At 43.5% G+C, this 17330-nt stretch overlaps 1 long non-coding RNA gene across 2 annotated transcripts in view; it reads right to left on the reverse strand.

Moving 5' to 3' along the window:
- The window catches only part of LOC149869628 (uncharacterized), a 39506-nt gene extending 23152 nt beyond the window's left edge, over positions 1-16354 (reverse strand). The window contains exon 1 of one of the 2 annotated variants that reach the window (XR_016441120.1): positions 16227-16354. This is a non-coding gene — a long non-coding RNA (uncharacterized LOC149869628). The remainder of the gene's footprint in view (positions 1-16226) is intronic. The other variant, XR_016441119.1, reaches the window with a different exon arrangement.
- Positions 16355-17330: the final 976 nt, after the last annotated feature.

The raw sequence follows: 17330 nt of genomic DNA on the forward strand, positions 1-17330 counted from the left end.
TACACACACACCTGAACTGAAAAAAATCTGCACTGTAACGCCCACGATCCATTCACTTAAGGGTGCAAAGAACGTGCAACAAAGCAGTGATGGTGCAAAGTGGTGGGTCTACAGTTGCACATCTGACCAAGAAAAGTTATAGAGATGGAATCATCTGGTGGCAACAAAATCTATGCATGAGAAAGAAAAATAGCAGGTGACCACTGGAAAGAAGAGCTGAAAAAGCTATTAGAGGGGTTGGAAGGATAAAGGAGTCAATGGACTACCACCATGATGGTCATTAACAGAGAGACCATCAGAAGTCAACCATCAGCAAGCCTATTTGAATGAATCTTGAAGCCACTTACAACCAGAGGCTTGGAGGAATGAGACCAATGATTAAGAGGAAATGGAAGAATCTAAATCTTATTATGTTGCACATAAATACTATGGCCAAGGCTTGTGAAAAATCACCATTTCAAAAACTCACGCAAAATGATTAAAAGCCTGTAAGAGTTACCTCGTTTCCATAATGTGTGTTTTCCAACAGATACTTTTGAAAGATTTGGTTCATTACTAGTACAATATAAATATTCAAAGGGAAAAATGTGTTCTTAATGAATTAGTCTGATTACTTTAATTACATTTATAATCTGTTACTTCTGAAATGCTCTTTCAAAAAAAGTAATTACTTATTTGATAAGCTATTCTGTTCTGCAACTCTGAGTGAGTGGAGAGGGGGATCTTAAAGAAAAGTTCTCAACTACTAATTGAATGAAAGTAAAATTGTGACGCGTGTGTGTGAGACAGCATCAGGTAACCTAACACAGCTGTTAACAATACATTTATATTTAAAGTAGTTTTTGTATATACATTCATGAGTGAGTTTGTGTGTAGCACCCTTAGTTTCTTAGAATAATATAAACTGCTACTTAGTTCATAATTTTGCAGGTTTATTAAACTTGTTGTTATGATGCACTGGAAATAAAAATTCCAGTACTCACCTTGTAACAGGTGTGAGTCTGAAAACAAAATGTATGCTATCACACTAGGCAGGCAGACAGGCTGGGTGTTGGAAATTCAGAGGTTCATGACACCGAAAACAAGGTATCACAATTCCACGGCTACTTTAGAAGCCTGGGTTACAGACTGCATTAAACTAACCCATTTCTCTTGAGAACTTTTCTTTTGACAGTCAACATAAAGAACTTGAGCATTTTTTAACCATATGAAAAATGCTTTTCGTAAGGTGTTGCCTCAGGACCAGATACTCATCACATGGCTCCTCAGTACAATAACTTTAGTAGGGTCCCACTGCTCCTCCTAAAGAATATGAAGTACTGGCCCTTTCTGTAGTCTGTCCTTCCCAGCCAGAGGTCCACTGCACCACCATGAGCACACAGGCTTCTGGTGGCAGGAGCTGGATTGTGCCCAAGCACTTGGTGTGGACTGTCTCTGCTTCCTCTAAAATGTTGGGGAATCTGGCATGCGGGTGGGTGATTGCCCCAGCCAAGTAAAGGAGAAAAGAGGACATCCTACTTCCGTATGTCTTCTCTACAGATGAGGGCCGCTGAGACATCAGTCTGTACCAGAACTCAGAAAAGGCAGTGTGTACACATATGCATGCATGTGCACTCCTGTGCATGCTCGCACCCACCAGACATTTCATGCAGCTGATTCACCCACTTTTTCAGCTAGAGAATTATCCTCATACTTTAATGTTTATTAGTGTGTCCAATCTTCTGAAGGGTGCCCGGGAATACATTTCCATCCACCCAAGTCACTGCTTAAGATCTATTCAGTGCTACTTTGCTTAGAAATATTCACTTGGTATAATTCTTCACTATATGTTTCTGCTTCTTACTCGGAAAAAGTTTTCCAGCTGACAAAGAGGGCTCAGGGCATTCAGGTGAACACTTCAATGGAACTACTTGTGCAAGCAGAAAGTTCTGCAAATATACTCAAAATCTCCCCTTTCCATAAATATTTTGGAAAAGAAGATTCACTCTTATAAATAGTCACAGAAAATCAATAGAGAAGATACAGTCCTAGTAAACTTGTTATTGAACTGAGTGTTCATGATCACTTTTTCAGTATTAGTTCCATTCTACTATTTAGCCAAATATTCCTTTGAGTCAGCGGGAGCTTGGCCAGAGAAGAATTACTGGATTTGGCTCATAATTAGTAGAAGAGGCTTATGTCCCCTAGAAATCCCAAGTTCATTCAAACTTAAAATAAAACCTATTTTAGCTTTGGCATGTGCTCATTTTATAAGAATCCCCAATAAGGTCACTTTGCAGAAAAAGAGAAAAATATTCTAAAAGGGAATTGCCTAAAAAGGTTAAAATCTACATAAGTCTAACGTTATTATCATTATTAATACCTTTAGATAACACCTCTTGCAAGCCCCGAGGTGCTTTACAGAATTAAATTATACCAGTTTCAAAGAAGTGGTAAAAGTCTTGGCACTTAGGTCATCTTAAATTAGACTGGATGAAGCACCAGAAAATATATAGCACAGAACATCTTTATACAGCCTAGGACACCAACTAGAAGACTGTAATTCTTATCCACTTCGGCACCTTCATTTTTAATGTTTAGCAGTAATCTAGGTTCAAACTGTATGAAGCCCTGTGTCTATCTATATCATCAGAGATCAGCTGGATTGTCCCTGAGCTCTGTTCTTAAGTGAATCAGTTCTGGCGAGAACATCCAGGGCCTCTGGGAGGACATCCACAACAAGCCCTCCATGAATATTTAGATGTGGCAGGATATCACTAGTTTCATAGTTTCATAGTTTCTAGGGTCGGAAGGGACCTGAGCAGATCATCAAGTCTGACCCCCTGCCATGGCAGGAAAGAGTACTGGGTCAAACAACCCCAGCAAGATGTTCATCCAACCTCCTCTTAAACACCCCCAGGGTAGGAGCCAGCACCACTTCCCTTGGAAGTTGGTTCCAGATCCTAGCCACCCTGACCGTGAAGTCGCGCCTCCTGATATCTAGACTAAATCTACCCTCTGCCAGCTTGTGACCGTTATTCCTGGTCACTCCTGGCAGTGCTCGGGGGAACAGGGACTCCCCCAGTTCCTGCTGGTCCCCCTTGACTAGTTTGTAACAGGCCACTAGATCCCCCCTCAGCCTTCTCTTGTGGAGGCTGAACAGGTTCAGGTCCCGCAGCCTCTCCTCATAGGGCCTGCCCTGCTGCCCCCTGACCATGCGAGTGGCCTCCTCTGGACCCTCTCCATGCTGTCCACATCCCTCTTGAAGTGCGGCGCCCAGAACTGGACGCAGTACTCCAGCTGCGGCCTGACCAGTGCTGCATACAGGGGGAGGATCACCTCCCTGGACCTGCTCGAGATGCATCTGTGGATGCATGACAAGGTGTGGTTGGCCTTCCTGGCTGCCTCCCCACACTGCCGGCCCATGTTCATCTTGGCGTCATCATTGACCACTCTCCTTGGACACCTGGCTCCCCTCCCCTCTGGGACCTCAGTGCTTCCCTGACTATTCTCCTTAGCTCGTTGAAGTCCGCCCTCCTGAAATCTAGGGCTGCTGCCTTGCTGCAGGCCTTTGTCACCTTGCACTGGATGGTGAATTCCAGCAGGCGATGATCACTGTTGCCCAGGTGGTCGAGCACCCGCAGCCCCCTCACTGGGTCATCTCCCGTGGCCAGCACCAGGTCCAACAAGGCATCTCCCCCGGTGGGGCTGTGCACCTCCTGGGTTAGATGGACGTCCTGCATTCTGGCTAGGAACCTATGTGAGCGGTCAGACCTGGCTGACTGCTCTTCCCAGCAGATGTCTGGGAAGTTCAGGTCCCCCATGACTACCACATCCTTAGACTTCACTACCCCCGTGAGCTGACCTAAGAATTCCTGGTCAAGCTCTTCCCCTTGGTTGGGAGGTCTGTAGTAGACCTCCACTGTTAAGTCTCTTTCCCCTCGACTGCCTTGTAATCTAACCCAAAGCTCTTCAGAGTGCCCCTCCTCTGATTCTTTGTTAATTGATGAGGATGGGTATTCCTCCTTTATGTAGAGTGCCACACCCCCACCTTTCCTTCCTATCCTGTCCCTCCTGTCCAGCCTATAGCCCTTGATATTCACCGCCCAGTCATGCGTTGAGTCCCACCACATTTCAGTGATCCTGACAATGGCTGGCCTCTCATACTTACCAGACTCTCTTTTTTGGAATGTATTCCCTTTTTTTTTTGGATACAATTATATTTACCTTGCGAACTGTGTTGGGGGTATTGTGTCCAGTATCGTTCCCATATGGGTTAGTCATGTACAGTTCCCCAGCACTCTTGTTCTGTGTGTGCCTGGAGGTGCTGCCACTGTTTTTACTCCATTATTATCTACAACCATCAACAACAACGGTTGTATCGACAGCCATTGTTACTATGCCAAGGCCAGGATGGTTGCTAGTATGGTGCTGGTAGGGGGGACATATATGAATGGAAAAATGTCCAGAGTAGGGATGGCATAACAACTGAATGAAGATATCAGAATTTTACTCTTTGTAAATTAATATATGAAATAGCCTGGCTAGTTTAGGAAATACAGTTGTCTCCAATAAATGCCCTTTAATGGAGCTGAACTCTTGTTGGAAGTAGCTCACATGTTTAATGGGTTTGCACTGCATGCAAATCACTTAGCAAATCTTATTACTCCCCTCTTCTCCCTGTCTCAAAGGAACTTTCTGACTCCCTGTAATTACTGGCTTTTGTTGAGTTGTATCCTATATGGAGACATGATCTGTGAGGTGGGAGGGGCAGATTCCACATCAGACAGCTGTTCTGAGCAAGCAAAGACAAACAAGCATCTTTTCTGGAAGCACATGAAAGCTCTCCAGACAAGCTCTGCTCCTTACTTAGGGCCCTTTTTGCTTCCTAGTTCTCTCACACACACATACAAGGCTGCTGGGGGACTCAGACAGACAGCGTCTGCTTTGAATTTATCAGGAGAGCTAATGCAAAAAACAAGCGTGTTTAGACTCCACGCTGCCGGTGAAGGCTCTGAATTCCCCGCTGCCTTGATGACTTTAGAACCATTTGGCACGTCTTCAATAAGAAATTGCATCAGTGATGCTCTGGAAACCCAGTCTGGTCACAGAAATGACAAGAAAATAAGCAAATCCTCAGTGAAAGCCCTGGCAAATATCCTTCACTTGATTTCAAACATAATAACAACCTTGGTCTTTAATTTTAATTTTATTTTTAGTGACAAATAAATTGCTAGTACAGCTCCTCGTAATCTATTTTTTTTTCCCATTTCTGAGACACACAAAGTCCTTTTGCGGGGGAGTGGTTTAATTTTAGACTAGAAAATATAGACCATCTGGTTTTTATATATAACTGACCCACCCATACATACATTTTTTAGATGTAAAGACATGTCTCACATAAAACTTGAAGAAGGTTGTATTAAGTTATAAATCACAGAGCGTCGGGTCTGCTACATTAAATGACTTTCCTAGGGCAGACTTTTGTCAGCCCTTGGATATTGTGTGGGGGCAGGGGACAGAGCACAGGGGACCCACCTATTCTTCATGCAGTACATAGGAAGCTATTACAGGAACAATTCCTGCTCTGAGAAGTGCCTGGATGGCTTCTCTGACCTCAGTATGTGCCACCATAAGCATCTCAGTGGACCTGTTGCTTTCAGACTACTTTCCCTATCATCTCTCCCCACAAGCTGGAATCTATCCCAGCGGAGTCAGGGAAGGAGTGGTGTTTGGTTTCTTCTTGTCCTGCCAACACACAGCTTGGGCTCAGCACCCCAGAATGGAGCATGTTGCATTGTCCTAGGACAGTGGGGGCCAACCTTTTTGGCTGGTGTGCCACCAATTACCCTCTGTGAGTGCCAGTCTGCTCCCTTTTCCATGCTCATCTGCTGCTCTGATTTCTGCTCCCATCCCTGTGCTTTCTGCATGAGCTGTTGCTCTGATTTCTGTTTCCTGTTCCATCTGAAGTGGTGCTGCCTGTCCCCTCCCCAGCCTGCCATGTGCCACACATAGAGGTTGCCCGTGTCTCTTGTAGCATACATGCCACAGGTTGGCCACCCCTGTTCTAGACGATAAGACAGCCTGCGCATTTCTGTTCTGGTGAACCTGGAAGCATAAACTTCCACAAGGCACTGTCCCCTCTGCTTTAGTTTCCTGTGCTTGCAGTAAGGATGATGCTATTCCTTTCTGAACTATTGTTAGTAGCATTGGATAAAAGCTGTGAAGACACAGTCTCCAGTGTGATCCCGTAGCCCATATCATGAGCTTAGCCAAGAAATGAATAAACAAGATAGTTCAAAAGGGGTAACAAGTGGGCTGGTTGCTAGTAGTTAATGTAATGCAGTTGGCTGCCACTGCCATTGGGGAAACACAGCTCCTAAGCTTTCAACATGACAATATCTAATTTGTTCTAAATGACTTTACTGCCATCCATCATTCAAACACAATATGCAATTAAATCATATTTACTGCAAACCTAGTTGATTTTGTTTGTATCAGTAGCTGGGCTGGGGTGGAAAGATATAGTGGGCCAAAGATAATGGCACTGCCACAGAAACAGAGTTTCCATCACCTTAAAATGTCTAGTCATGTAGGATCATAGAATCCCCCAGGAAATTAAGGTTGCAAGGGACCTCAGGAAGTCACATCTAGTCCAGCCCCCTGCTTAAAGCAGGACCGTCCCCATCTAGATCATCCCAGCCAAGGCTTTGTCCATCCAGGTCTTGAAAACCTCCAAGGATGAAGACTCCACAACATCTCTAGGTTGCCTTTTCCAGTGCTTTACTACCCTTCTTTTTAGAGTTTTTCTAATATCTAACTTAAACTCCCCTTGCTGTAACGTGAGATCATTGCTCCTTGTTTTCAGTAATTCAGCTGAACAGGATCCAGGAAAATACAAAATCGCTGATGTCCTCACTAAGGTTTACCTGTCTATGCCTAACCTGTTGCCCTTCATTGCACCAGTAAGGACCCAATGGACTGACTTTTGTGAGCAAGCACTAAACACAAGCAAGTAGGTCCATACCCTTCCACTGCAGTCATGGGAAGGGGACCTTTTTCTTACAATCTATTTCTGCAGAGACTTGATCTACTGGTCATTCATACTGATGGATACACAGAATGACCCAATCAAAGAGTCGATGTACTAACATTAATGCAAACAATGCAGGGATAGAAAACAGACACATTTTTTTTTTAATTATGGGAAACCAAGGGAGAAGCAGGGGCACAGATGTGGGGGTGGGGAAGGCCAAAGGGCTATTACCCCAGCCTTCATTTGCTTAAGAGAAGCCCTCCCCCTTCTCCCTCCCCTGCCCCACCCAAAATAGGGAATGCCCGTTATGGGACTCCCAGAGAGGATCCCTGTGTAGGGAATGCTGCCTCAAGATTATACACCATCTCCACAAATACCCCTTGAATTGTGGGATGTTTAAAGATGTTCTCAGAGTATATTAGGCCTCCAGCAGAAGCTATAGATGTTGGAGGGCAAGATGCATCCCATCAAGTGGCAGATACAGTATTGAGGTATCTTGTAGGACAGAGAGCTGCTTCATTATTCTAAATTCAGGAACCATCTCCACTAGCCACCCCGTCACGTATCTGAAATTCCAGTCCACCCCCATCCAAACTGCATATTTTCATGCCCTCCTGTCATGTCTTGAGCATATATTAACAATCTTTCTATAGAAGCGGGATGTTGGCTGCTGCAGTACCCCTGCTTTCCCTGGGGCAGATTAGGGTGTTGTGACTTGTATTGTGTCAGGGTTGCTGTTAGTTTTACAAAGAGTTAGATTATGGATTTGTAGAAAATGGTTTGGATAACGATGATCCTGCCTCAGGTAGGAGATGGGATTAGATGACCTCAGGAGGTCCCTTCCAGCCCTGCTTTTCTATGAGTCTACGTCTATGTGTTGTTATTTTAAATATGTGAATTCCTACAGTTATTTAAGTTCATTTCAAATCTGTCTTGTCCCTGTCCACCTTGAAAATTTTTTGGGTTTTTTTTAACTGAAACAAGGAAGGCACTGTCAATAAGATATCAAAATCTGAGTTTTATAAGAATATTACAGAATGTAAAATGTCTGGTTTAGCCAATAAATTAGGTTTAGGCTTTATAAGTGAATTAAATGATCATAAAAAATACATAGATATGGGCTGATTTGGAAACTGATATGATGTTCTTTACAGAATGATAATTTTCCATTCCGTGGCAGACTTATGCAGGGAATGATGTGAGCTCATTTCTGTAACACTTATCAACTGTTTCTGCATTTACTGCAGCCCCTGCTTCTTTAAGAATGGCTAAGGCACTCTTTATATACTGGCACCAGAGAGCAGTGGAGTCTTTTGCCAGCCTTTCAAGGCAGGCCAAAGTATAGCATTTGGAATGATGCAATTGTATGCAATGTCCTCGTGGAAGACAGTGGAAGACAACTGCATTGTCCCAAATGCTATACTTTGGCCTGTCTTGAAAAGCTGGCAAAAGACCCCACTGCTCTCTGGTGCCAGTGCAAAAACTCATGGAAAGTCTGTTCATTTGGGCTTTGTATAGGGAGAGATATGTGAGTCTTAGTATGCTGAGGGGTTTCTGCACTGAAGTTTTACAATGGGACCACGTAGTGGAGCAGGATAAAAGGAAATAAGTACAGGTAAACTGCCTGTAAGGGGTGGAATTTTATGCCCTATGAACATCATAAACAGAGTGGTTTCCCAGCCCTAAACGGGGAATGGCACAGAGAATTCAGGACAGAAGTTGTCGCTCTTACAGTGTATGTCCTGCAATAGTGGCTCCCTGGAATGAGGGAACAAAAATCATATCTTCTTAATGCCCTGTGTGAAGCCCACTTCCTTGAGGTAAGAGCCACACCTGAGCAGAGGACCATCAGATAACCTACCAACACATATGCCTTCAGTGATCATAGAGTCACAGAATAGCAGGATTGGAAGGGACCTCAGGATGTCATCTGTTCTAAACCCTTGCTCAAGGCAGGATTCTGGTGGCTATACCATCCCAGTCAACCATCTCAACACTCTTAAAAACTCTTAAAAACTTCCAAGGATGGTGATTCCACAATCTCTCTAAGCAGCTTGCTCCAGTGCTAAACCACTCAACAAGTTCTTCCCAATCTCCAACCTAAATTTCCCTTGCAACAATTTGAGACTGCTGCTCCTTGTCCCCTGAGGCCACAAAGTATAATCTATATCCAGCTTCCATGTAGCTACCCTTCAAGTATTTGAAGACTGTTTTCAAATCCCCCCATAGTCTTCTTTTCTCCAGACTAAATCTTCCCAGTTTCTTTCAACCTATCTCCATAAAACATGTTTCTCAGGCCTATAATTATTATTGTCATTCTTCAGTACTCTTTCTAATATGCTCAAGTGAAGTGAAGGGCCCAAAACTAGACATGGTACTCCAGGTGAGGTCTCACCAGTGCTGAATAGAACAAGAGAATCACTTCCTTTGATTTGTAAGTGAGATTCCTATTATTACTGCCCAGTATGCCATTGGCTTTTTTTGCAATAAGATCACACCACTGGGTAATATTCAGCTTCTGGACCACTGTGATTCTAATGTCCTTTTCTGCAGTACTACAGCCTAGCCAATTATTCCCCATTCTGCTTCTGTGAATGCAGTTATACCAAGTGAACTTTGCACTTATCCTTGTTGAATTTTATCCAATTGACTCTTGATCTTTTACCTAGCTCAGGAATAGCCAACCTATAACACAAGTGCCGCAAGTGGCAAGGGCTGCCTCTGCATGTGGTACATGACAGATTGGTGAGGGGCCCAGCAGCTCAGTGTCAGATAGGCCAGAAAGCAGAGCAGGAGTTTGGTCACGGAGCGAGTCTGGGTAAAAAAGATTGGGTAGAGGAAAGGGATCAGAATGCTACTGGGGAAGGGTGTGGGGCTAATTTGTGTCATGCTTTCCAAAAAAGTTTGGCCTCCACTGCTCTAGTTTATTACGGTTGTTTTGGATCCTAGCTCTACCCTCCAGACTGTGGTGCTGTCACTCAATCCCATCTTCCAAATAATTAATGATGACATTAAACAATACCAGACCCAGAAGAGACCCCTGGGGAACACCGCTCAATACTTCCAGCTAGGCATTGGGCCATTGGTGACTGCTTGTTGAGCATAATGATCCAACCAGTTGTGTAACCACCTTACAGTATTTTTGTCTAACTGTATTTACTAATGAAAATGTCATGGGAGACAATGGCAAAAGCCTTGCTAATGTCAAAGTATATCATATCAACTGCTCTCCCCCTTCATTTGTAGAATGAGTGCCAAAAATGTTGGCCCCCACTAATCTAGTACTTGAGCTAAGAGCCCAGGTCTGTTAGCCTGATTCAGAAGCAGATTCAAATCTCTACTGCTTTACACTGGGGTTGGTGGGTGGAGGTTATGTGAGATATGGGTAGGACAAACCAAAACAAGAACCATTCTTTCATAGATTTTATAGATTTCATAGACATCAGGGCTGGAAGGGACCTCGGGAGATCATCGAGTCCAGCCCCCTGCCCAAAGGGCAGGAAGTCAGCTGGGGTTATAGGAACCCAGCAAGATAAGCATCCAATTTACTCTTGAAGGTGTTCAATGTAGGTGCTTCATGAAAGCCTTTGAGGTTTTGACAGAGATCAAATAAGACTCACCTCCAAAATAGCCTAGTCGCAGTCTTGGGGTGGGGTTCAAGTTTTTGCCCCAAATGAGAGAGAGCAGAACTTAAATGTGAAGTTTTATAGCCACCAGGTTATTTGAGGCAACTGTGGCCTGCCTCTCTCTTTCTCTCACACGCATACTAGACATTCTCCTCTGGATTCAGGAATCTTTCCCCACAATTTTTTTTATCACATTCAACATGTTTCCTTAAGACATTTTGCTTTGGACAAGCAGCTTATTTTGATGGAAAAATCAGCGTAATGAAATGTATACAGGGGGTGTGACAGGGGGCACATCCAGGGCCAGGTCTCAACCTTGGTCCACTCACCTGCCTACATAGGACAGTCTGCCCAGTCTCTCCTGCCATGACTTTGCTAGTATAATAACTGGGGGTAAATAAGGGAGGCTGCCCATATGCCCCGATACCAGGGGACACTATCCAGGGCTCCATACCTTCCATACACCGTGGCCCATGCCTCGCAGATGGCATCCAGATGTATATTGCAACCCGGCTTGCAACTGGGTTCTCTGTTAGGACTCTAGCACACTGCCTTACATGGGCCACGCACAAACCATCTCCCTCTCCCTGGGGCCTCTTGCACTCTGCCCTCTGTCACAGGGCCTCTTACACTCATGCCCATTGTTGGGCCACTCTCAACCTGCCCTGCTCCCCTTCGGAGCGGCTCCTGTAGGCCCTCGAGCTTAACTATTCCCACTTCATGGCCAACTAGCGTGCAGCTTTTTGGGCCTCTCCTGCGACCTTCATCTGCACATGGACAGGCAATTCTCCAAACAGGAAGCCAACTCCACCCCTAGCCCCTCACCAGGCATCTTCTCACAAACACACACTCAACCTGTTGTGGGGGCTGGCCAAGGTGCTGCCCTTCAGGCCATCTATTCAGCCCTCTACACCTTGCTTACGCATAGTCCTTCAGGTCTCAATGATGCTCCCTACTCTGTGTGGGCCCACCACACATTACTGTCCCCGCTCTGGGGCCACTCTCCTACCCTCTCTCCAGGCCATGTTACTGCCCCCTCACTGGGGCACCCCTGTGGGGATCAGGTGTCCAAAGACATACCTGGCTCCCATGTCTGTCCTTAAGTCTGGGTGGCCCACCAGCATGTGGAACTGGGGTTTTAAGGCACCCCTCTCTGCCTGGCATTTCTGGGGAGCTCTCCTGCCATGGATAGGTCCACCAGGCCATCCTTCCCCAGCAGTTTTCAGTCATACCCAGGACCAGGAGCCTTCTCCTTCCTCATAGACCCTGCCCTTACCTCCGAGGATGTTACATGCGGCAGTGGCAGCTCAGCCAGGTGATGCTGCTCCCTCGGCTTCAAGCAACACACTGCTGTCTCCACCAGGCTTGCCTTGCTTGAAAATGGCCACCTTAATCAGGCACCTGGCAGCTGCTTGCTCCAGCCCTTAACGTGGCAGGTGCCAAAGGTGCACTGCCACAGGGGGTTATATTACACTTCTTTGTAGGTCCTCTCTGAAACTCCTTTAATCAATAATCTATTGAGTGAAATTGGATGAATGATCTGATCTGTGATGAGAACCAAACGCTGCTCAAGTTACTCCCTTACCAGCTTGAAAGCAAAGTAGCAGGAGTCAGGGACCAGGAGTCAAGATACCCAGGTTCTGTTCTCAAACTGTTGTCTTGCCCTGTGATCTTTTGACAAACCTTTAGCCTTTGCCTGCCTGATGTCCACCTTCTGTAACCTCCTTGCCTCATGTGGGTGTTGTGAAGCTTTGCAAAGTAGGATTCTTCCAAGACAGGCACTACAGCATTGCAAACTAGCATACTGTGATTTTGTTTTTCAGTTGAAATCACTTGGCAGAAATCTCTTCAAGGACAGCAACGATGTCTGTGTTAAGTTACAATTTTTTATCTTTAACTTGTCCTGTCAGTTTTCTGGCAGGCCACAGTAAATCTAAAACACTTGGAGTTACACAAATTATTTTCCAGACTATCCTGTCCCCACCCAGCACTGGAGTATAGCAAGTAAGCAGATGTGATTTGGAAATCGAGTTGTACCATCCTAGTGGCAATACAATCTTGGTAATTTAATGTAGAAAATACACTAGAAGCACTTGCTTTATACATTTGTCCTACACTCCGTAAGAGCAAAGATAATAGTTACATTGTGTATATAGGTCTATACAGGTATAATTCAACCAAACTGAAATACCTTGGTTTATAACAGCTGAAGATCTGGCTCAGGTACAATTACATTTCTCTCCAAGAAAACAAAAAACCATTCATTTGATGCATTATGGACTTGCATTTGAATATGGTTTGGCACTTTTGAATGGCCAGGATTCCCATAAATAAAACAGGAACTAGGAGCAATGAAGGATCTTTCCTCAACAGTTTAGCTTTCCAGAGGAAGGAAATTATAAAGAGGAAGTTAGAGAGATTTTTCATTCATAAATGGACACAAATCAAATTACTGCTTCCTGCTGAGGCCTCTGGACTTCAGCTCCACAGTACACCAAGTGGATAAGTTCTCGTTTCTTATGAAAGTGCCACCAGAATAGGATTACTGACAGCTTCTGTCATTAGGCAGTGCCACCTGAGAATTGCATTTCCTGTCTTAGTGAATGATGATATTACAGTCTGTTGCAGACTGATCATTTCAGTCGATTTAATGACTGGCTACTCAGTTTTTCCTGTTGTGAGGCCTACCAAACCAGAAGAGCTGCAAGGCTATACAGGCAAAGCAAACGGAGAACAGGCAAAAATCCTATCCAGGAAACAAGTGTATGTAGGATCAGCCCTTTTCCTACAGATTAAGGTCATGGCATAAAAATATATGCATATCTTATAGGACCAGATACTCAGCCAGTATTAAATGGCACAGCGCCATGGACTTCACCACAGATACCCCAGATCTTTGTCATCTGAGGATCTGATCTATAAATGAACAGGGCTTTGATTTTTCACTAAACTTTTATTCAGTAATGCACAACGTCACCAGGCTTCAGGTCCCATTCGGCTAAGTACCTGGAGTTCTGACCGCTTCTCCTAAAACAGTCTCTCATTGAATGCTGGCACTTCCACTTCAACTTGTAGCCAGAAGAAGTGTTATAAACACACACATAAGTGGGAGGAGGAGGGTTCAGCTAAGGCTCTAAGGTCCCACTAAGCTGCTGCTTATTTTATTGGTAACATTTCACTAATCACTAATGTTTGTGAGCTTCTCCCAGTAACAAGCATCATCAAAGAACACAAGTTCAATGAGCTACCATATTTTCTAAGATACACCACATTAACAAATAAGACTTTGGGAAGGCAGCATGAAGAGGGAAAAACATGTTTCCAGAATTATGGCTGCATAGAGCAGGGACAGAGCCTAATCTTCAGCTCATTCACCCTCCCTCTACTGATCATCCAGAAGCTGCAACTACAGCTGCTGCTGAAGACTGGTCTCCATTGGCAAATCTACAAATTTACAAAGAGCTAAAAAAGTCTGTAGGGCTGTGTTATAGGAAAAGAGCGACCAAGAGTAGATATCAGAGACCAAAATGGCCAGAAGAAAAGTTAGCTTGATTTGCTGAACATCAAAATTATTAAAATGGAGAGAGAGTTGTTAACATGTGGAGTGAAGAGTAATAAGTCATTACATCAATCAGCTCCCCTCCCCTGCCAAAGTAGAAATGCCACTGCTGCTGCTGGGCAGTTGCTCTTAAATTTTGGGGGAGCAAGAATCAAAGTAGGGTGCTTTTACCAGGAAAGAAACTCATCTTCCTTGCTTACGACACACATCCCAATTTTAGAAAGTGATTTTTGGGGGAAAGGTATCTGCTGTATATGAATAAATATGGTATTTGAAGCCCTCCTTCTTTTTCATCCAGCTATGTTATGTCCCATCAGAAGATTCATGGTCGAGCTGAGGCATCAAGACAGTTCACTCCGAGTGAAGGGCCTGAAGTTAAGGAGCAAACTTTGGCCAGAACATAGAGTAAACTCAAATACCTTGCCACCTTTAAGACAGGCTGGAAGAGTCACTGTTTACATGGACATTTCCCATAAAATGTTGCTGTATGTTGCCCTGGCAACGCCTTCTTAAAAATAAGCCAGAGGGATCAATATGAAACAATGGAAGAATGAGGACAATTCTTCTACTCTCAAACAGAGGGTAATTGTTGCATCTCTCAAGTATTTACATATATATTCCCCAAATTACTGTCTAAAAAGCATAGAGATACCTTTTACACTAATAATAGTATAATAATTATCACACTAATAATGCCTTTTACACTACTCATTTTGTTTTGCTTTTCTGCCTGCCAGTGCCCACTGAGCAAAACTTTTATCCAGTTGTCCACTGATGCACAGATCTTTTTCCTGGGTGCTTTATAACTAATGTAAGGACCAAGCAGTGTGTGGGAGTAGTCCAAATATCTCTTCCAGTGACTACCATGGCACCTATTTACTTAGTTTCTTTAGGCCCTTCTGACTTTCCTTCTAGACATATGAGGGCTTGACTCACCAAAAAAAGTGATGTTTTTACATTTTGCTGCTTTGCTGGGTATGCCTCTTCTCCAATGAACCAGTACTAACCAGGGATCTAAATTCCATCCAAACAATAACCTTTTGCCATACCCCAAACTAGCCATTTATTTTCGGTTTTCTCTCTCTCATTCAGTTTCACATTTGTGGAAGAACATGCGAAAACATCTTAATTGCCCTAAAAATCTCTTGTGAAATGTTATCTCTTAAAAATATCTTGTGAAGGCCTTTTTAAGGTCTAGTGAATTATAACTGCTGAGATTCCTTTACCAACTCTCTTGCTGACATGCTCAAAAAACATCTGGCAGATTCTCTACTTTCCTTTACAGAAGTAATTTGTGCATATCTCTGTCAAATCAGGCCCATCCAGGTGTTCTATAATTCCATTTCTCGTTTTCATTTTAGCCAGTTCTCATTTTTACTGATTTTTTTTTACAAGGAAGTTTTTTTAATTCTTTAAGGGAGACCTTTGGGAGGGACAAAAACGGTTTGTTCAAATGTTCTGCTTTTTAAAAAACTGTTATATAGGAAGAAAAATGGAAGGTTTTGTTTTCTAACTTCAGAAATTGCTGCTATTTTTTACGTTATAAAACCATACCTTTTTGTCTGCACCTTTTCTTTTTTCTCAAAAGAGGCTGTTGGGAATGGGAGAACAAGTAACAAGGTCCTGAAGTTTGTTAAAATCCAGTAACTACAATGGCTTTTGAATCAGGCACTAGGAGATTAAAAATTTGAATAGCTAACAGAGGAAGAAATGTCTCTGAAATGTCATATTTCATTCAATACTAAACTGAATGACCAATGATAGGAAAAAAAGAATTTTGTTAAAGATTTAACATCACTGCTCATTAAATAAGAGCTGAGAAAGTTCTGAATTCAGTGGTTAAATAAAATGTGGTATTTCTGGTGCAGCCAAGACAAAAAAAAAACAAGCAAAGGAAAGAAAAGGAAAGGTTTTTAAGCAGAGGGAGGACTTTTTGGCTTCTTGAAGATACTGTCAAGACTATTATCTTTTCCTCAGAGATCACCTTCAAAATTCCCTCTATGCATGGATTTTAAAGATGTCTTACCCCCTGTTTGGAGATGCACTGCAGCAGGGTAGCAGAGATAGAAAGTGTCTCTGGGCTGCAGGCCCTGGGAAGCTTATTCAATGCAGCTCACATGGTAAATCAGTGGTTTTTGCATGTCAGTGGGTTTCTCTGACAGCCGGCACTTCTCCCCTCCAGGGTGCTGCTGGAAATCTTGCGCTTGCTTATAAGAACATATGCTTTTAAAGAAACCCACCCTTCTCCACTATTTGGCACCTAAAGTTTTGCTTTAATTTCTGGGTGCAGCTTTCCTTCTGAACATATTGTGAAATACCAGCACATTACCCATCTGTTCCAACTTAGTGTCTTAAGGGCTGAGTTCTGCAGAGGAAAGGTTATCATTAACTTGCCTTAGAAACCTTGATTTGCTTACAAAATATTCAGCAGGGAGACTCACTGTATTCTGTTCACATTGCAGGTTGTTCTTCCTCACTTTAACAGATGACTGCAGAAAAAGCTTAAAGAAAGGATTCTTCATAATAAGGATTCTGAAAAATCCAGGCCGAAGTGCATACCTTAAGTTTACCTGTGTGGGGGGACCGGCGGGGGGAGGCTTTCTAATAATTTCTTCAACCTGGTTCAGGTGGGCTTGAGTTTCAGGTTTAAAAGAACACAGAATTCAATGCAAAATGGGGTTGAAGCATCTGAGTCTCTCTGGATCATCAGTCAACCTGTATCAGCCCAGGTTCCTCTGACAGATTCATGAATCATAGTAAGCCTCTTGATGAACTCAGGCTGGCTTTGTAAATAAAGTAGGGAACCTAACCATGGACTGAGTTCGCATGGTAGAGGTTTCTATGGGTAAATTTTCCCATGGTTCTTCAAGGCCAAAAGAATCTCAAGTGTAACACCATTGAGGGCACGTCTATGTGAAATGTTTAATGTGCAGAAGATTAATTCTGCAGCACATTAGCATGGTGGACAAAGCCTACGCTAATGCACTAACATGCAGTGGATTTAGTCTAATGCACAGTAAAGTCACCAAAAAAACCTGTTCATCTACACTAATGTGCAGTACCCTCTATTACAGTGCATTTAGTACCTGTCATTACAGGCACTAAACATAATGCACCATAATTACAGCAC

Source organism: Crocodylus siamensis, chromosome 3, assembly GCF_052110815.1.
Source record: "Crocodylus siamensis isolate JL-2025a chromosome 3, ASM5211081v1, whole genome shotgun sequence".
NCBI classification, from domain to species: Eukaryota; Metazoa; Chordata; order Crocodylia; family Crocodylidae; genus Crocodylus; species Crocodylus siamensis.